The 22,513-nt window shown below is 33.1% G+C and overlaps 1 protein-coding gene across 1 annotated transcript in view; it reads right to left on the reverse strand.

Annotated features, from left to right (window-relative positions):
• The window catches only part of LOC133096174 (protein piccolo), a 370,525-nt gene that overhangs the window by 190,749 nt on the left and 157,263 nt on the right, over window positions 1-22,513 (reverse strand). The gene's annotated exons all lie outside the window — the stretch shown is intronic.

Here is a 22,513-nt window from a genome sequence, read left to right on the forward strand (position 1 = left end):
TCAAGAATCACTTGTGCATAATTCTCCACCTAATTTAAGATTAAAAAATGTCATTCTTAATAATAGTCACATTTCTCATGCAATTGTGTCAAGAAGCATTCACAGGTTAAAACTGTTTGATATTCTTTTTCCCCAGAGTTTTCTCAACTGCTGATTAAAACACTTCCTTATACCTCTAAGTGTAATCTATGGGCCACCTGCACCAAATCACCCGAGATTGTCCCTAGACATGCAAATTCTAGGAACTACACCAAAATAAGTTTATCAGAATCCTGGGATAGGAGAAGGAGGATCTGCCTTTTTAATAAACTGTTGGTTAATTTTTTTGCAAACTAAAGACTGAGAACAACCCTCTCATAATACATATAAATGATCACATGGGAGAGAGATTGCTAGACCAATAATATTGCAGAATTCCCCCCTTATTGATGTATGTTGTGCTTTTTCTTACATCATACCTATTAAAATGTAAGAAATAAAGGCTATACATGTAGCTTCTAACTGTTACCATTTAATGAGTACCTATTCTCTAAAGTGCATGGTTGGAGAGTCATGCAAATAATACCGTGTTCGTATGCTGCACTGTCTTCTGAGAAGTTCAATTTCAAACTGCTTTTCATATTGTATCATTCTTTCCAGTAGCACAACTTTATTTAGAAACAAAAATCATTTATTGTTCTAGAATATTATTGGACATCTAAGATTCATTTCTTACTTCAGCTTTCCATTTCTTTAAAGACATAAAAAATGTTGCTTAATACTAATGACTGTTTTGCAATCTGTAAGCTGTTATAATTCTTACCTGGTGATCTAAAAGAGTAAAGACCCAAGTCAGTTATTTAATTTCAGTAAAATGTTGTCTATAAAACATTAGTATGTATTACGGGTTCATTTGCTTTCTGTGTTATGATCATCCAATACCAATTCTGTTCTTGATTTCATGTCTAAGCAGCAAAAAAGTGAATTGTGGCTTCTCTATATAGTAACTTTATACAAAGTCTTGGGAAAGAAACTGATTTGATCCCTATGTCAAATTCTAAAAGCTCCAGTCCTTGTGTTGAATAGTCCCTAGAGGAGGTACTTCCATAATACCTACAGAAAATCAATCTTAACCTGTCCTGTGGTTTTAAAAAACATTACTTGCTGGGGCCACATCTTAGGATGTTTTCATTCAGAGACTGACATTTTAAAAAACAAAAACAGACACAAATAGCTGTGTCATTGTGCTGTTTTGTCACATGGACTCTAAAAACCAAATGCAGGTGTGTGCTATGCATTCCTGTCAGGGCAGGTCTGAATGTAAATAAGTTAGGAAGTTTTTAATATACCAGAAATAAAGGTTTCATCCCACTGGAAATTCTTGTCAATTATAAAAGTGTGATTACTTTATCTGAGTTTTAGGGACAAATTATACTTACAAAGTTGTCGTCTCTTGCTACTTATAGCATATGATGCCACAATGGTACACAGCTCTTGTTAAAAGGAAAATGTGTTGAGAAAATAAATGTAGTGATTATTTCAAGGTAACATACTCATTATTTTCATACATTTGAAAATTTAAGTAAGAGGATAAAGAGTATACTCTATTTAATCTACTATGTCACATAAAACACTCCATTTTCCTGATTTAAAATAATGTTTGATAAACCTACAAGCAGTGATAACCCACCCACTACTAAAGTCTAGAAGGCAAACAGAAGGCAATAGCGTCAGTCTAAGAGAAAAAGGACCTTATGTTGAGAGCCTCATTGGCTAGTTCAAATTCGTGTTTGGCTTAAATTCGCATCCTGATTCAGTTAAACGTAGTATCTTTTTTTTTTTTTTTTTGGCCGTGCCCTGCAGCTTGTGGGATCTTAGTTCCCCAACCAGAGATGGAACCCAGGCCCCTGTCAGTGAAAGCGCGGAGTCCTAACCACTGGACTGCCAGGGAATTCCCTAAACCTATTATCTTTAATCAGTACTATCCCGTAATTATTTTTAACATGATGTTGCTACACTTGGTCTCTTGGTTACATGACTGATTTGCGTTTTGAAGAAGATTATAAGGCCAAGCCTAATTTTTTTTTGACTTTATACTTTGTCGCCAAAATTAATTTGGAAACTGATGTTACTATCATGTCAAATAATTATAACAGCATTCACTTATGCATCTATTCTGTATATCTCTAGCCTATTTATATCTATGGATTACATATACTCTTGGGAAATTATATGTGCAAGGCTTATTTGATCAGGAACTCACACTCAAGTAGAAGAAAGAAGACATGGGTTAAAAATAAGTATAATATGCAGGGAAAAAATTAAGGAAGATGGAAAGGATACTATGGATTTAAAAGGGTTATCTGATGAATCCATTTAGAACATAAGGAATTTGATAAATTATAAATCACACAAGAGTATTTTTTCACCAATTAGAAATGCTGAATTGGTGGTCTCATATGTGTGTCTCTTCTTTCTGCAGCCCTAGAACCAAAATTAGACCACCAACAAATTCAGCAAGTAGAGGAAATTATAAAATCAAAAAGGACTGAAAGGGGAAAATCACTATAGTAGCATCAAAAATTCTGTATTTCTTTAAACATGTAAAATTAAATTTCGTTTATTAAAAGACAGGAAAAGGCAGAGGCTAGGGTAAAATCAAAAGTAGGAATGAGAAAAGTAAAATTGACCAACTTTTGACAAAGAGGAGAAAGTAAAAATGAATTTTCAAGAAAGTTCATTCAGGACAATATAGGCCATCACCATTATCACATCATCATTAATTATAGACACAATTACTAGAAACATTTCTTCACAAAAGACAATTTGGGAAATACTCTACAACCACATAAGATGATGTAAAAATCTGTGGTTCACAATTTTTTTTGCCTTGTTTATCAAAAATAATCCCAAAGATTTTTGTATCACTGTTCAGGAACCTAACTTAAGAAGAATTATATTTCTGGGTCCAAAGAAATGTATCTCCACTCTTAGTTCCTCCATAGCCGCAATACTATTAGACACAACATTATTAAATAGTCATAATGTTTCTAGTTCACCAGCAATCTGGAGAATTAAGCAAGATTTCTTAAATTATATTAAAATTCAATGCATAATGTATCACTGCCATATATGACTTCTACTAGCTGAAAACTCTTTCTATAATAGTTACAGTTGTAACACACATGACTATTCATATTTTGCCTTAAGGTTAAATATCAAGTGAGTTACAGTTTTATCTTTGAAGTATTTCCTTATAAAGACAGTGAGACAATCAGAAAATGAATATATATTATATATAATGTATTGTATATTGCATATAAAAACTGAAGGCATTTCTATTATATTACTGAGTTTATTACATAGAAAAATAGAAAATATAGATCTTACGGAGGTTTTTTTAAAAACATACTAGTCATTATTATGGATGCTCTCAGGCCATTTCCATTTGTTTTCCTGTGTTTTTAAAATATATTTTATTTTCAGTATACTGTAAGTATCTCCTAATGGTATAAACATATTAAAAGTTTACATTTCATCTATATTATTATTAAATGTTTTAAGTAAATTCAGAAGAGTCTATACTATGAGACCAATCACATTTTTTAGTACTTTAATGTTAATATCCAGGATATCAAAATTCATCTCCAAGTAGGAACAATTCTGATAAATAAAGTGTATAAAAAATAACTCCATGTTGATCATAACATATTAGAATATATCTAGTTGCCAGCTAGTACACGTTAATAAAATGCATTTATGAAACATCAAATCACCAGGGCTTCAAAACAACACTCCAAAAATCCATTAATCTTAAAAGCAGAGTAGGAAATGAAGGCAGTAAAAACCCCAAAAAACGGATGCTGCTGTGCTACTCAGCATTTTTCGATCAATAAGTAATTTTCTTTATATAACATTTCAGCTGTAACTATAGCAACAATACCATTAAGGAAAATCTCAGAACTTCAGGCCTGTCTATTTACTTTTCTAAAAATCTTTTCCAAAGCATGATAATAAGACCTGCAGCAGGTTGAAAATCTGCCAGTAGACTTTAAATGGTAGAGAAGTGATGGTCCCAAAACCTACACGAGCATTAATATTTGTGTCTGAGAAATCTTAATAGTATCTTAACATGAATTTTCATTAAAAGACCAACTGGACTGATTTGGAAGCTCATATACTTTCCATCAATAGAAGTATTTAAGTAGAGACTGGGTGGCCCCTACTTAAAATTCTGTAAGGGAAAACCAAGCAATCAAGGGGATTGATACTATAATACCATTGAGTTTCCTGCCTACCATGAAGCTTTTGAGTCAACATAAATATTTTACACACATTTTTGTCTGTATATTTGCTTATCGTTCAGAATGTCATTTTTTTTTTAAGCTAAGAAATAATTACACTAATAATCTGCTTAGAAGTCACTGTTTTACTTACTGACAGATTCAAAAACTGGGAAGCAATGTTATCTGCAACTTGTCACTTGTATCTATGCCCCCTATAGTCTCGGCATTAGGGTTGTTCTATTTCTCTAAGGCCCACACACTCTTCAACTTGACATTCTGAAAATCAGATTTTTTGCTTGTTAAATTCCTAAATTTATTTCCTTTTGTCATTTGTAAAAGGGAAAAGGATTGAGTTCACAGTTGATGCACTTTTTTTTTTTTTCAGATTACACAATTGTTCAGACTACACAATCAGGATATTAAAAATCTGTGATCATTTATGAGACTACATTTTACAAGTGTATGCAGTGATGTGTTTGTGATACTTCTATTACTTTGTCTCTCCTAACAATGAATGGGATTATTTTTTGTTCCTTTTATAATCATTGAAACAAGAATAACTCATATCCAATATATATAATTGACTGAGGCTCTTCCTTATTTACTTCATATGTAGATATAAGAATTCTATTAGAATATATTAGAACATTAACATTGATATGAAAACTAAGAAAAAACCAAGTAGGCAATTTAAACATCAATTTCCAGTGGAGTTACTGAATGTGAAGGGTAACATATCAATAATGAAAACTAACAGAATATTCGTACTTTTAGGAACCTGCACTGTGGTTATCATTCTTAGGTCTAAATTGATCATTGGTCATGTCCCTATTCATCTCTTCTTTTATGTTTATTTCTGTAAGACCCCCAAACCCTTATCTATCACATGAAGTCTGTTTCACTCATTTGATGTAAGTTTCTATATAACATGTGTTTCTGCATAATGTAAAACTACATTAATAAATATTTCCATAAATAGCAAGATGCCAACTAAATATACATGCCATCATGTATATTACACCAGGGATTAATATTATTGCATACTGTTGACTGACATTTTTCTATGTCCATTTTTCTTTGAAGAAAACCAGGATCATTTTTCTAGTCACTTTCTCATCACAACTAATAAGTATTTTCCTAAACTAAGAAAGTAAACTCTGTGTGATGTTTTAAATACCACTACATAAATAATATATAAATACACACAAGCATTCATTAAAATACCTCTGAATAATTACATTAACACAATTTTGACAGAACTTGTTGAGGAAAATCAGGGGCTTAGTTTTCTTTTGGAAATACAGATACATGAAAATGAATATTTATATTTATGTAAATATGTATATTTATTTGCATGGATGAGAACTAAATAGGGTTAATTTCCCTACAATGTCTTCTTTCCTTCCTTCCTTTCTACCTTCCTTCCTCCCACCCTCTCTCCCTTCCTTCCTCTCTCTCTCTTTCTAGCTGAATAGAGGGCAGCAGGAACAGAGAATGGCTCACTAAAACTGTTTTGACTAAGTAATCTACCTGATTTGGGTTCAATCAGAAGCACTATGATAACTGATCGCCTACCAGTGTGTATAAAGGACAACTCCAAGGACACAGCTGATTTCTCACTGGTAACCAATGATGCACTAAACTTAAGGGTAATCATATGTACTTATTATGTTGACTTTAGCTAACTTGGCTCTAAGCAAAAATTGAAGTCTCAAAGGTAAGACATCTGTGGATTCACAACATTTCTATTTGTGATTAATTGTTCTAGCGTACTACACTTTGGGCTGATATTTATATAAGTTTAACATAAAAAATAAGCAATAGTTTAAAAATGTATCATTTATGTTATATGAATATCAACTTCAAGTTTTTATATAATCAGTTCTCATCCCTCTGCTTTTATAGAGCTGTATTTTATTATTTCCTATTACAAGAGGTATATATTTTGCATGTGTGAATAATTACATCAAAGAAAAAATACCTTTTTAGTCTTAGTCACTAGTCAGCACTTCAGGCAATGTGTGACTGAATTTTAAAATAAGATTTGTTTTGAAGATTTTAATACACTTCATCACAGAAGATGTTAAAATTACAAAGTTATATGCATTTGGAAGACAGATTATTTAAAGCACATTATAGCTGAATAAAATTTATCGAACATTTTACAGGATAAATAAAAACCAATGCCAATTTTAAATTTAAGCATCATTGTGAAAATAATATTCAAAGAAAGAATAATCTCACAGACTAGGGAGCCTGAAATATATCGGAAAGGGGCTTGCACAACTGGATGATAGAGAATGAATGCAAGGTGACTGGGGAGACTGGCTGAGTGTTAAGCCCTCCTACAATGCAGTAGAACGTGGTGCAGTACTGGAGGTTCTTTGTACACGGAAGAATCAACACGTTGACTCGGCAAGGTGTAAACTTGTCTAAGCTGAACTATGTTTCCTAGGATTCCCTTCCCTAAACGTTTCCCATTATAGTTTAGCACTAGAGACCCTGTGTGTGAGATGTGGAGGGCAGAAGTGAAGCAGCAGCCGCCTTACTCTTTGGATGCTCAGAAAGTTTGGGTACAATCACCAGGTGCTGTTGAAGTTCATCCATGCTGTTACTTATTGTTTGGCTTGGGGCAGCAGGCAGGCATGCAGCTGCCCTACTTTCCTCTGAATTCTCCTTCAGCTTCTTCATCAGCTCTTAGGCTGGAGGCAGTGAGAACAGACAGGTGTTCTGGTCTGTCCCCATGGGTTCCAGTTTGTCCTTGCTCTCAACTACTCTAAATTCATCGTCCTTCCCTCTACCTGCCCTTTGGACTGCAAGCTCCAGTGGCCTTTCAGCACTTTCCCTGCTCCCACAAATGTGTAAGGACAAATTCCTAAAAAAAAAATCCCTGTTATATACATTCTATACTTGCTAATGGTTTTGCTTTTCTAATTAAAGTCAACGTGATATAGTCATGCTGAGTCTGTCGTTATTCAAGATGTGATGACTTTTTATCATTAATGTTGGTGTGTGTTCAAAAATTCTGATAGACTATTTCTTATTTTAAGTTGCATGGCAAAGAAAGTACACTTCACTGGAATTCAACAGAAATAGTGACTGTCTTTGGGTCTGTCAGTGTGACATGCATAAATGAGTCATTTGAAAGGTTTTAGTTTTTAAAACTGTTATGGTAAAATATTAAAAACAGTCATCAAAAATAATCTGTGACATACACATACAATGAAAAAATTTTAAAGGGTTGAATACCCATGTACCCACTATCCACTTAAGAAGTAGAACACTGCCAATATCATTAAAGACAACCAGCTGCCCTCTGCAACACCATCCTAGTCTATACTCACCACCAATAACTGCTATATTAACTGCTGTATTGTTAGACCTTCATTTTTTGTTGTGGTTTTAACATTATACATATACTTTTAATATATTGTTTGCTTCTGGACATTTAAAAACTATATATAAATAGTTTTGTGCTATCCTTTATTTTCTTTTTATTCTTTTCAGTGACCACTATCTTGGAACAAAAATCATCTATGAAGTAAGTGTGGAGCATAAAGAATAACTTTATAGTGAACACCTGCGAGCCACTGATCCAATTAAAGAAATAGAACATTATCATTATATGTGAAGCGTCTCTCAGACTCACTCCTTTATCTCCTCCTTTGAGTTAATTACTATCCTAACTTTTGTGTCTATAATTATGACATTTTGAGGTATATTTTTACCCTATGTGTTTGGATCCCTAATAATATACTGTTTGCTATTGACAATTTTGAAAGATGGTCACTACATTTCTTTTCTATTTTGATTCCCTATGATTTTAGAGTTATAATTAAAGTGTCATTATCTATCTATCTATCTATCTCTTTCAAAATCAAAGTATTTCCTCAAATCCAAGCTATGGTGCCATTAGCAAGTATTGATGATGATAAATATTAGGTATAAGACCATAGCTAGATGTAGGCACTGTGACAAACTAGAGAGTGTGTGACTTACCTGAACTCATTTAACTACATTTTTAAAAATATTAGAGACCCAACAAAACACATCTGTGTCAAACTCAGGTTAGGAACTACCAGTGTACACTCCCTTCACTGTAAGGTCTTCACCAAGTTTTTAATTAAAAACTTGGTGAAGACCTTACAATATGAGTTATCTCAGATTACTCAATTATTAAGAGGCTAATTTTTAAAAGAGACAGTACGATTATTCAAATATTAAAAAATATGGATAGAGTTTAACTGCAGGGCAAGAATAGAGACGCACATGTAGAGAACAAACGTGTGGGATGAATTGGGAGTGTGGGACTGACATATATACACTACCATGTGTAAAACAGATAGCTAGTCGGAACCTGCTATATAGCACAAAGAGCTCAACTTGGTGCTCTGTGGTGACCTAGATGTGTGGGATGGGGGGTGGGGAGGGAGGTCCGAGAGGGAGGAGTACATGTATACATATAGCTGATTCACTTCGTTGTACAGCAGAAACTAACACAACATTGTAAAGCAACTATACTCCAAGTAAAAAGATTTTGAATACTCAATTTTTTAAATAGTTTTTACTTTACACTTAATAACTAACCAATATTGAGAAATCTCAGTGAGACTCTGAAGTAGTGTTATTAAATTCATTCATAGGGTATTTATCACATTTCCTATAATATGCATTTTATTCTAAGGATTAAATGTTTGATCTTTGCTCTTAGAAGAACCAAAGTGATTATATAAGAACCAACAAAAACACAATAAATGTATATTCATAAATCACGTGTAAATAATACATACTATAATATACTATAATATAAATTCATATATACCTCCTCATTCAGTCAAATGATGTAATTAAGGTAAAAATGATAAAATCAGGATTAGGAAGGTAGCAACCAAATTGGTCAAGTCAAGGAAACCTAAATGCAGTAGAATTTACTGTGGGCTATGACAGGCCAGATAGATTCAGAAAACAGAAAAAAATGGACCAAAGCTTCAAGGACAGGGCACACACACACACACACAAACACACACACACAATGTACATCCTTCTTAGCTGGAATATTACAAAAAAGTAGATAGCTACATGCATAATGAAAACAATATATAATTCATAATTCATATATGGAAGACAATTATCCGTTATATAGCCCAGGCTAAAATTAGTAGGAATAAAGAAAAAACATCAGCGGCTTCCCTGGTGGCGCAGTGGTTGAGAATCTGCCTGCCAATGCAGGGGACACGGGTTCGAGCCCTGGTCTGGGAAGATCCCACATGCCGCGGAGCAACTAAGCCCGTGAGCCACAATTACTGAGTCTGCGCGTCTGGAGCCTGTGCTCCGCAACAAGAGAGGCCGCGATAGTGAGAGGCCCGCGCACTGCGATGAAGAGTGGCCCCCGCTTGCCGCAACTAGAGAAAGCCCTCGCACAGAAACGAAGACCCAACACAGCCATAAATAAATAAATAAATAAAGATTTTTTTTAAAAAAAAGAAAAAACATCAAATTCAAGTAAACATTTAAGAAGGACTTTGTTCCTCAATACGGTATGACCAAAAGCATCTGTTTTAAAGCTAGTCATTTCTTTAAGTTGTTCTTTTTCCTGTAGCCATTCACAGACTTTAGATCAAAGTCTCTTATATTGACCCTGAAATCCATTTGTATTTAAAATATATATATATATATACATAAATATACACACATAAATATATTGAAATATTTCTTTTTTATAGGATTACCTGTTCATGGAAAATTTTTGAACACTTTGAAACAATCACTGATTATTAAATTCAATATTCTGATTCCACTAAATATTTTTTAAGAATGTAATTTTTAGATGATGCAATGACCAATTGTGTGGATGGATTTTAATTTATTTAATGATCGCTCTATTAGAGGAATATTTTAAATACGACAATGCAAATGTAAGTCAGAATGTTAATGCAAGGATGCAGAGAGTGGTTTAAAGTAGCTTGTTTAATTTCATATATAAAATATTATTCATTTGCTTCACTATCTGGTACTCAACGCTATGCCAGTAATGTGTACTATACATTCAAGACATTCATAGTTCAATCTTTTGTTTAGTATTATATTGCTGCCAGCAAATAGGCAGATGTAGCCCGTCTAAGCCTGAAGACTCATTAGTTACTCGTGGAATCTACGGAAGAAGAGATATTTCAAGTAGGTTTAACTTCCACATGTGTTGTTTGTCTCTGGTCTTAGAGCCAGTAAGGATGGGATGTGGTGATGAGGGACTGAGATTGGCAGACTAGACAGTATGAAAAGTCAAATTGGCAAAGATATTATTAAATATTAGGTATCAAAAACACTACCATTATCCTATTCATTTGTGCATTGCATACGCTACTAATTGTAGAACTATACTATAGTTTAATGGATACATAATAACAGAAAGTAAATACCAGCTTTTTAATAACCAGGTATTAAATAAAGGGTATAAATTCAATTGATTTTTTTTTTTTTTTTTTTTTTTTTTTTTTTTTTTTTTTTTTTTACTGCTAAAGAACAAGAGAATTTACTGATGGATCCTACCAGATTCCAGGTCTCAGCCTCACAACCAGCATCGACTAGAAAGACCACTGAAATAATCTCAGGACTGAGCCCAGTCTGTATACCTTAGCCACCTCGAGGAGCCTACAACACCCCAGCCAATTCTTGTTATCTAGACTCTCATTCTCCATCTCATCAGATTTGCTCAGTGTTTCCCAGACAATGAAAATGTGACAACAGGGATGAGCCAGGGTGAAGGGAGGAGCAGACAAAGAAAAAAGGGAAAGGTCTCACCAGAAACACATGGGATGTTTAGTTTTCACACCTATTCATATTGCTGTCAGGATCAATGTCAGAGTGGTGTTGTCAGGAACATGTGGCGTTCTAAAGCCCTTGGAACATACCAGAGGCAGAACTGCTCTACAGGGAAGTTAGCGGTGAGCCTCACTGCCTAAAATGTTCAGCTGAATCAAATGAACATTTCTGAGTCAGAAAGTGGCATGCTTGAGTATGTCATCTTGGAAAGAATCTGGTAAATCTACCCTGAAAAAACAACAACAACAACAACACTGCTTTCTGAGTCTTTAAGTATGCATAGTGCACTTGGCTAAAAATAGAACTGTAAGACAGAATTCTCATTTTTAACAGATAACTGATTTCCATTTAGCATGTAACTTCCTCCCTAGGCTATCTGCATTTATTTGAAGAGGACAAGTTTTCCCTGAAGGAATGACAGTGCAGGGCAGAGGTTACAAGCTTACACAGATGACTAGGGTGGCAACAGAAGAAAGTGAATGAGGGAACTGACGCAGTAAAGAAAAACTATTCTAATTTACAAGTACCCTAATGATTTAAAAATGGAAGGAACACAAGTTTTGGGAGCCAGTCAATACGCCTATCTCTTTTAATCCTTGTAACAATCCTAGGAAAGAGTTTCTTTAAATATGTTCATTATACAGATGAAAAAATCGAAGCATAGAAACTAAGAAGTAATATCCTTCTCAATATCTAAAGCTACAAGTGGCAGATGTCAGAGATGAGGCCATAGCTATAGATTTAGACCTTAAAAAATATAAAGGATACTTAAACCAGAGTTAGAGGTGGGGTTTCCCAGGGATGATGTGGAAAAGAAGAAAACAGAGGGCAGATTCTTGGAGAAGAGCTCCATTTAGACAAGAAGAAAAACCAGCAAAGCATACTAAAACAGGATCATACAAGAAAGTGGGAGGAAAACCAGCAGTGTTTAGTAAACTCAAGTAAAGAAAGGTAAGAACTTCAAGGAAGTGATAGGCAACACTGCCAAGTATTGCACTGAGGTTAAATAAATAACATCGATCTCAAAAAGGCTGGCAGACATGTCTTTTTTTATAATTGAACCAAGTACCCTATTTATATATAAATATATAGAATACAAATATATATATTTCTTAATTGTTTGCTTTGTTCCTCTCATCTTTGCAATAATTGTTTTGATTTTTCTCAAGTGGTCGGCATAACTGACTGTACACAATTGTTCTACCAGTGATTAAATATGTACTTCTACCTGAAAACAATGAGTTATGATGTATATTACATTGTTTCATGTTTATGTGATAAGTATAAGAATTTAAAAACACAAATGAAAAAACCCTAGAATTAAATTCATATTCTAAGTTAGAATATTTCTTTAAACAACATTAGATCTTGAAGTAGAAATTTATTTGTGGGTATCATTTTTTCCTTATAGAGTATTAAATAATTAGACTTTATGCAAACTAGTTACCATAGAATGAAACTCAATACTTCTTCCTTTCTTCTCTCCCAGTTTTTAAAATGGAAAAATTGGTTAAGATGTAAATATGAGAATATTCTATATGTTTTGTATATTAATGCATACATTGAAACTACTGTGATAATCTTTATTCCTGGAGAAGTTACTGAGCTATCATACTGTATAATTCATTCAATTAATTTCTCATTCCACATATTTTCACCAGATACTATTGGGCTCTGTCAAGACAGAGATTAAACACACAGTTACTTATTAGGACGAGCCCAAGGTCTAGCAGAAAAAAAATAAAACACAAACTTACTATCCTTATGATAAAAGTTAGTAGAAAGTGCTCTGAAAGCACAATAAAGATGCAACTAATGTAAAATAGAAGACAATAAGAGTCAGGGAAGGCTTTTCAGAAGAAGTGACAACTGGGATCAACTGTGAAGAACTAGTGTTAGCCAGACAAAGGAGAGCATGCTAGGCTGAGGGGCAAGTTTGACAGGGAATTTATTATGACCAAAGGGAAATGTGCATGGAAAAGGAGAGTGACTAAAACACAGCAAATTCTCAATAAATGGGAGTTTTGCTTTCCTGCATTTCCATAAATTGTTTTATACCATATTATATGTCTTATACCCATATTATAGGTATCCCTTTGCATTGAAGACCAAGCTAAAAAAATATTTCAAACTTCAGGTATTAAAGCTTCATTGATTTTTTTAGAAGGAAAGAAAAACATAAATTTGATATTTAGCTTTAAATGTATATTATATAATTATTAAAGTGGACTGGCTATTTAGCATTGAGATCCATACTTATAAAAGTAATACTAACCAATATATAGCTTCCCATAAATTAAGGCACACAACATTTTGGTTGTGTTTGAATACTACTGATATACTGATACAATCTATGCTAAATAAAAAATTTTGTATATTTTGGAGATTAATCCTTTGCCAGTTGCTTCATTTGCAAATATTTTCTCCCATTCTGAGGGCTGTCTTTTCTTCTTATTTATGGTTTCCTTTACTGTGCAAAAGCTTTTAAGTTTCACTCGGTCCCATTTGTTTATTTTTGTTTTTATTTCCATTTCTCTAGGGGGTGGGTCAAAAAGGATCTTGCTGTGATTTATGTCAAAGAGAGGTCTTCCTATAGGGGCAGGACAGGAATAAAGACGCAGACACGGAGAATGGACTTGAGGACACAGGGAGGGGGGAGGGTAAGCTGGGACGAAGTGAGAGAGTAGCATTGACATATATACACTACCAAATGTAAAACAGATAGCTAGTGGGAAGCAGCCACATAGCACAGGGAGATCAGCTCGGTGCTTTGTGACCACCTAGAGGGATGGGATACGGAGGGTGGGAGGGAGACGCAAGAGGGAGGGGATATGGGGATACATGTATACATACAGCTGATTCACTTTGTTATACAGCAGAAACTAACACAACATTGTAAAGCAATTATACTCCAATAAAGATGTTAAAAAATTTTTAATGAAATAATAAAATTTTAAATGTACTTTTATTATTTAGGAGACTTTTAAAACCTAATCTTTCTATATTTTCATTTTCTTCCTGCAAAACTAGGACAATCATTCATACCTATGCTATTTAATTTCCTGATTTAGTCTGGAGAACAGTGAGGTGAAAGTTACTTGGTAATTTATAAGCCGTCTATAAACTTTAGCTGTCCTCAAATTACTTTTGCTGTTATTTTTAAAACATGCTCTTAAATCAGGTTATACATATGCTTTATTGACATCAGTCTCAGAGAATCTCCTGACTATTATAAGAAAATATTATTTGTTAATCATAATGTAATTTTACACTCATTTTATACTGTCAATTTTTAAGGCAATCCTAAAACTACTAAACTATACATGAAATGTAAATAGGACTTTGTCTAGTTTTTAAAACTATCTTTCTATAACAATCAACAGAAGAATAGGATTTTAAAAAGATATCTCTATATATTCTCTCTGGTTTACAGAATTAAATATATTTCATATCAGTAATATTCTAGGTCATATTTAGCTTATTAAAATGCTTATTTCACATTCTGTTTGATTCTATTCGATTTCTTAGAAATAAGGAATTAGGAAAAAGAAATGCTATATATATTAACATTTTGCTAAATAATATATAACATATCATTAGCATAATACTGCAGATCTAACTAAACACTAAATTTTAGTACACAGTGCCAAACTTTAAAGTATATATTTACATTAGCATACATATATATTATATAATTATTTAAAACAACTATAGTTAATAAAATGTAATGCACATTGCAAGTGTGAATGAGGTCTTGGGCAAAAGAGCAAAATGAAGGAAACAGTACTGCTAAAGATATAATCAATCCTTATTTCAGAAGAATCATTTTTCCAAATGCCTTTGGGTAATATGTTCTTTTAGTTTCTGCATAAAAAGTCAAGGTAATCTTACCACATTAGTCATAAAAACAGCTAAAGCTATTTAAAAACAGCTGATATCTGCCTAGACTGAATAGGACTACTTTAAAACACAAATCTATTTTGGCAGCTACTAGGAAAATAAAATTTAAAAAACTGACACCTTGAGATTAAGCAGGTTTCAGTTTCATTTGGTGTTCTATCACGATTTAGGTACATGAAAAAAGAAAGTTTTTTCCTAACAATCTCTCAACATCTACAATCATGATATATATTTATGACTATAACAAATATAAAACATTTAGTTTTGTGAAGAAATTAATCTCAGTACTAACACTACCTCAGGCCATATCAAAGGTTGATTTTCTAACATGAAAATTCCCCTTCTCTTTCTGAGGGTTACTTAATTTTGTGGTGTCCTTTTCAAATTTTAAGATTCCAAGAAATATATTTGTTTTACTCATTTAATCAATATCTCTCATTAACAATTATTATCTTGAACAAAACAGACTTTAATTCTCTTATGGTAGTGTCAAAATTGTCCATTCTCCTTAATTTATTCCAAATGCGGGGTACAGATGTGTTGCAGAAATCATGAGATAGGTGTGCATTAAAAAAGAAACAAAAATAAAATCAGTATTGTGGTCAAGGGCTTAGGTATGGAGATCTTGAGCCTAACTCCAGAAACACTGTCAATATTGTAACAACCTTGAAAAGCAAAAATGCATCATCTACCTACCATGTGGTAAGGCCCCTCCTGTGACCTTAAACCTGTTTGTTTGTTATTTTGTTTTTCCAGCCTGCTACCAAAGTTCTTGCTCACGTAGCTACATTTAGCCCTGTATATTTTTTTCTCTATTTGAATAGAACATAGTATTTTGGATCCTTCATCCCTGAGAAAGCTTTCAGTAAGGTCTATGCATGCTTCTTGCTTCATCTGAAGCTGTTCTGGGATTCTAATTATCAGAACAGGTGTTATTTTAAATGATAAATTTAATTCTATTTTAATTTGAAAAATATCCTCGAGTAGAGAACATGTATCAAATTGAAATATTCTTAGAATGTTGTATAAAATCAAGTGTGAAGCTGAAAGTACTTTCTATTGATAAAGTTGGAGGAATATTACAATAATTTATTGTTACCACCTGAACTTTCCTAAACCTAGAGTTTCTCCCTATATAAACTGACTGAAACTATTTAGTCCAACTAATGTTGCTAGGAGACCAGAAATGGATCCTCACAGAGAGCAGTTACTGACCCATTACATAACCGTATGTCCTAAAATGTCCTCGATAAAGGCTGATGGTATAGTGACAAAAGTTCAAATTATGAAAACCAGTTATAATTGTTATGAAAGCAATGGCCTGGAGGTAGAGCAGGCAAGATTATAGTGCCCAAGCAGATGGCTTTCTGATGTTCTGTTTCAGTCCTAGAGTCCATTTAAAAGGATCAGGAAGAGTCAATAGACTGAACATTCTTCAAGCAAACCTCCATGACATTTATTTTGACCAAGCTTTAGAAAAATCTGACCTGAGGCTAATTCAGCATTATACTGTGTCAAGCCCCTGCAGTATAGTTATTTCACATAGCCCACTTGTTGAGGAGCCATGTGTTTTAATATTTAGCCAAACTGGGGTTCTAAATGATATACTGGTATCATCTTGTGAACGCTAATTGCTGAACAAGCGCATAGGTTCAACAGGCAGTGCTGTGTATCTCTTTGGACTTGCTTTCTGTAGTGTCTACTATCACAGATTCATAAAACATCTTAACTAAATATTTGATCAAAACTGTCAATGTATGTGGAAATAAACCAACATGAATCCAAAGCTACACTTATTACTAAGTACTAAAAATATTATAAACCAAATAGGGAAAAAAATTAAAACGTCCTTCATTTTAAGAATGGATAACAGAAGAAAGTTGATGGCTTTTTACTTATTAAAAATATCTTATAATATGCCCAGTAGAGTTACTTAAAAAATCATTCTGCATTTTAACCATATGCTTAAAAATTAGAGATGATAATACTGTTGTCTATCTACTCTCAATTATACTTTTTACATTTTTGTATGTGTGAATAAAGTCTATTAAGGTTAGAAAAGAGTATTCATTTTATGTACATTTGAAAGAGAAATGGTATCAAATACTTAGTCAATGTCTTCTTATTTTTCATATACTTTTTTATATCATGCCTACCAATACATTATAATTCAGGGCAACTCATTTTGATGCGATTACATTTTTCCTATAATTACTTAATAAAGTCACAAATTAGGTTATGACTATATTTAAGAAGGATGAAGGAGGAAAAAATAACATAAGAACTCTACAATTGAGAGGATCACTGGAATCAGGAAAATAGGTTATAGGTTGTTTTTCCTTTTAAATCTGTCATCAAATTTCATCATGACTTACAGACATTATTGTTTGCACTCTCTGCAAATGGCCTCACTCATATCCGATTTGTAGTAGCTTTCTTCTCAAATACAGTACACACAAAATAAATTAGAAATATGCTGTCATAATTAACAAGATATGGCATTTTTTTATAAGTCCAAATATGCTCCCTCTAAAGTAACAAGCCACTTTTTTTCCCATTAAATACTGAACAATATTTGAGTGAGGAGAGCTTCACTGGCACACAGGAGAATGATTTTCTTAACTCTTTCGTATTTCAATTATTCATGTAAGATAATTCCTATTTTAATTTACCTGATTTTCACATTTTACTATTAATATTAAAATTTAGATCTAAACCAGGTATTGTTCTTTAAACAAATGTATAACACAAGATGCTGAATAAAATCCACTCAAACAAGTTAAATTATTTTAGAAACAAAATTTAAAGTACATCTAATTTAAAGTTCAATTTTCTTATGTATGAAATTGGGCTGGGTTGGTGAAAAACTATGTTACTTTTCAAATTTAAAACTTGAATAAACTTCTACAAACACATAATTTAAAGAAATTAATATGGAGATATACTATCAAATTATTGCAATATTATTTTTGATCACTCAAGAACTTCATTACCTCTAGAAATTTATTTCATTAAATGAACCTGTGATGTTTCATAGAGGCAAATGGAAATTTGCAAGGGCAGAGCAAGTCTTCAACAGTAAAAGTTTTCTTACTTTTATATAATGTATAATCTATCTACCTATATATTGCACCAAAAGAGGTAAGCATACAAAAAAAAAAAAAAAAAAAACCAGAAAGGGGTATTCCATTTTACTTAAATCAAACATATTTTACAACTGATGACTCATAGTAGATAGTAAGCACATTAAATATATGTAATGTGTTGCCCAGTTTAAACTATCTATCAACTTCAACAGATGAAGATCTGAGGATACAAAATTTTGACTGGGGTTTACAAATAGAATTATAGCAAAGTGGCCAATAGTCTAGGATAGATACTATATAAAGTAAAATCTTCATTTTTCTATATACTACTGACTTGACTTTTGGAAAAATAGTCCACTTTCTCAGTTTCTTCATCTGAAGTAGAAATAACGGTATCTATCACCTGAGTCTTTTTGGTTAAGAGAGGTAATGCATGGGGCTTCCCTGGTGGCGCAGTGGTTGAGAGTCTGCCTGCCAGTGCAGGGGACACGGGTTCGAGCCCTGGTCTGGGAGGATCCCACATGCCGCGGAGCAACTGAGCCCGTGAGCCACAATTGCTGACCTTGCGCGTCTGGAGCCTGTGCTCCGCAACGAGAGAGGCTCCGATAGTGAGAGGCCCGCGCACCGCGGTGAAGAGTGGCCCCCACTTGCCGCAACTGGAGAAAGCCCTCGCACAGAAACGAAGACCCAAGATAGCCATAAATAAATAAATAAATAAATAAATAATTTAAAAAAAAAAAAAGAGAGAGAGGTAATGCATGCATAGTGTTTTTCAAAGCAACTGGTGATAATATGCCAGACATAATGGTGTGTACAGAAAAAAACAGTAAAAATTTAGGGTTGAAATATTTGCTTTATATTATTAAGTCTATTATTATATGTCAAGTATTGAACAGAACTCTGCCTAATCAGGTAATACTTTAGAATCAGGTAGTAGCAAATAAAGTACAATTTTAAATAGTGCTCAAGTGTGCTATATTATGTAAGAACTTCATAAGAAAAATTCCTAATTCAAAGAAGGTTGCAGAAATATGTTCTGCATCTAGTAAATTTAAATCTATTAGTTCCAACCAACAATCAGCATTGTTTTATATATTTTACATATTTAAAGATGAAATTAAAAATGGAGAAAATTAACCTGCCTATTGCTCCCCATGGCCTTAGTCCTTCCCACTCACAGACACAGCTGTTCTTCTTAGATATGAAAGGTGGGAGTTAAAAGGGGAAAAACAGACTAAAATGAGGGTAAAGTCATTCAGATGTTATATGCTAATGGTAGCTAACACTGTAAACAGTTTTAAAAAACTTGGAGACAGCGCATTATCAATTACATAAAATTAAATTTAGTAGGTATTAATAATATAACTCTAAGCAAAATGAATGGATTCACACACATACACACACACACACTATTTATACACTTTTTCTCTTTATTATTTAATAATTTATACAACATATAGGTTATCCTGGTCTCTTATCTTACTACTGTTCTTTGTTTCTCAGAAGTTTGAAGGTTTTTAATTATTAACAATTCTGACAGAAGAAGACTAAAGAAACAGCATAAATGTCTGTTGATATTTTAAAGACAGTAAATAAGAATTACTGAAAACTTGGAAAATGGAAGAAAGATGAAAAAAATCACATGAACTTGTAATTTGTTATATTTCATTCCAATCTATTTTTCTATTTTTATTCCAATCTATTTTTTTCTTTTTTATTCCAATATTCTTTTCTACATTAATACAGTCGACATCATATATTACTCATTTACTTTATCTGTATCTATCAATCATCTATGCAGGAGGAGTTTTATATTCATTTGGTACATATACACTTTTTCCTGCTACTTTCACTTAAGCTTATAATATGAGCACACTCAATGCTATTTACTAATATCTTTGCTTACATCGTTAAAAATAGAAATAGTATTCCACTATGAAAACAAAAATTATTTAACCATTTTCAATTATTACATACTTGAAATATTTCCAGTTTTCACTAAGGAAGCTCTTAAATTGTGTTTCTAGGGCCATCACAAATCCATGTGTAACAATGAGTTGGATGAGTTAGGGTTTTCTTATTAGAGCATTTATTTCTCAAGAGGCTGAATTTCTAAAGTACATATAGATCCTCCTAAATGAAAAAATAAAAGCTGGATTATTATTAGCTGCTATCTGGTGAAGAAGCTGTTTTCTTCTTCTTTGTAGAAAGGTAAAAACTTTTAGGGCAAAAAGCAATCCAATGAGGTACAGAAACTAAAAAAGAAAATCCTTGGATTTCCTGATCAATTACCTCTAGTCAAGAAAGGTTCTACCATTTTCTTTAAAGGCAGAAAAATACTATACTAAAATCAAGTCTATTTCAAAATACCTTAGAGAACTTATTTGCTTCTGTGCTTCTAGATCCTTAAGAGGATATAATTTATTCAAATGACAAAATAGCATTCGTAATAAAAGAAGAAAAAGCCAGTGATTTTTCACTGTGATATTTATGTTTTACATATGATTTGGAACAAATAGAATTTAAATACATTTAGTTTCTTAAGCCGATCTTAAATCCACTAATACCACAAGTTGTTTAAGGTACAACATTTATAAAAATTATCAGATATATATTCTCTGTAGATAGAATGCTGTTATTTTTGAAATATCTTTTTCTTATAGAATTTCCCCTTTCCCTTTATTTCCATCATATGGTTTATCATGTATTGAGTGCCATAGGGAAGAGGTAGAACATGGCTAAAAGAATTAGTAGTTACCTAGTAGTCTCTGGATTGGTGTTTCCCCAAAGTTCAATCCATTAAGGAGAATATGTTTGGTGTATCTGCAGCATCATATAGGGAGTACCTCAGATAAGAAAACATTAAAACTTAAGAGTAAAGAATTTCTTTGTGACTATGAAAAGATTTCCTAGCCTTGGATGATAAGAAAGATTAAAGGAAGTTTATGAAGAATAGTGAAAGGAGATGGGGGGAGAGGGGCCCTAAGTTATGCTTTCTAGGAAAATGCCTAAATAGGTAAGCATGAAGAAATCCTTCCCCAGAGAAGTTGTGGGAGTTGAGGGCAAGACCCAGAAAGTCCATGGATTCTTTGTGTAGGAATATAGGACCACTGAGTGGCAGAGCTTAATATGACCCAGAATTACACCAAAGCAGAGAAACATTTCTGTAACTCCTTTATCGCTTCCTAAACTAATGGAACCATGGGAAAAGGAAAAGAGATGGCTCACTAAACAGTGCAGACCAAGACCATGGACAAGATGGATTTTTCAATATTTACCTTATAGACACATGATTTGATTATCATACAGGTAATTATATTTAAGGTAACCCCCCTGTCATGACTCTTTATAAATCTACTGGATCTTGTACACAGTGGGAGTTAGCCTAGGGGGATTCCAAATTTATTCAGATTAAGTTTTCACCAATTTAATGAATGGGGCTCAAAACAGAACTTGAGTTTGCTTACAGACAAATAAAGGAGTGTAAGTTTGTTATGTGCACAAGACAGAATGTCAACTGTAATTCATGAATACTACAAACAGAAAAGACTTTTTTGCCCTCTATGATGTCTTTAAGAAAGGCTTTATTTTGTATAATTGGTGTTATTGATTAAATATGCTATCTCCTGAGAGATATCTAAATGTGATTATGCTCTCTGAGAAACATCATTAAGCACTGATATAATTATTATCATATAAACTGAGAAAAAATTATTATAAAACACATTATGAAAAGACAACCTACGGAATAGGAAAAAATATTTGCAAACAATGCAATGGACAAGGGCTTACTTTCCAAAATACACAAGCTCATGCAACTCAACAACACAAAAACAAAGAGCCCAATCGAAAAATGGGCAGAAGACCTAAATAGACATCTCTCCAAAGAAGACATACAGATGGCCAACAGGCACATGAAAAGATGCTCAACATCACTAATTATTAGAGAAATGCAAATCAAAACTACAGTGAGGTACCACCTCACACCAGTCAGAATGGCCATCATTAAAAAGTTTACAAATAACAAATGCTGAAGAGGGTGTGGAGAAAAGGGAGCCCTCCTACACTGTTGGTGGGAATATAAGTTGGTGCAGCCACTATGGAAAACAGTATGGATGTTCCTCAGAAAAACTAAAAATAGAATTACCATATGATCCAGCAATCCCACTCCTGGGCATATATCCAGACAAAACTCTAATTCAAAAAGATACATGCACCCCTATGTTCACAGCAGCACTATTCACAATAGCCAAGACATGGAAACAACCTAAATGTCCATCAACAGATGAATGGGATAAAAATGATGTGGTACATATATACAATGGAATACTACTCAGCCATAAAAAAGAACGAAATAATATCATTTGCAGCAACATGGATGCAACCGGGGTTATCATACTAAGTGAAGTATCAGAAAGAGAAAGACAAATACCATATGATATC

Source organism: Eubalaena glacialis, chromosome 8, assembly GCF_028564815.1.
Source record: "Eubalaena glacialis isolate mEubGla1 chromosome 8, mEubGla1.1.hap2.+ XY, whole genome shotgun sequence".
NCBI lineage: Eukaryota > Metazoa > Chordata > Mammalia > Artiodactyla > Balaenidae > Eubalaena > Eubalaena glacialis.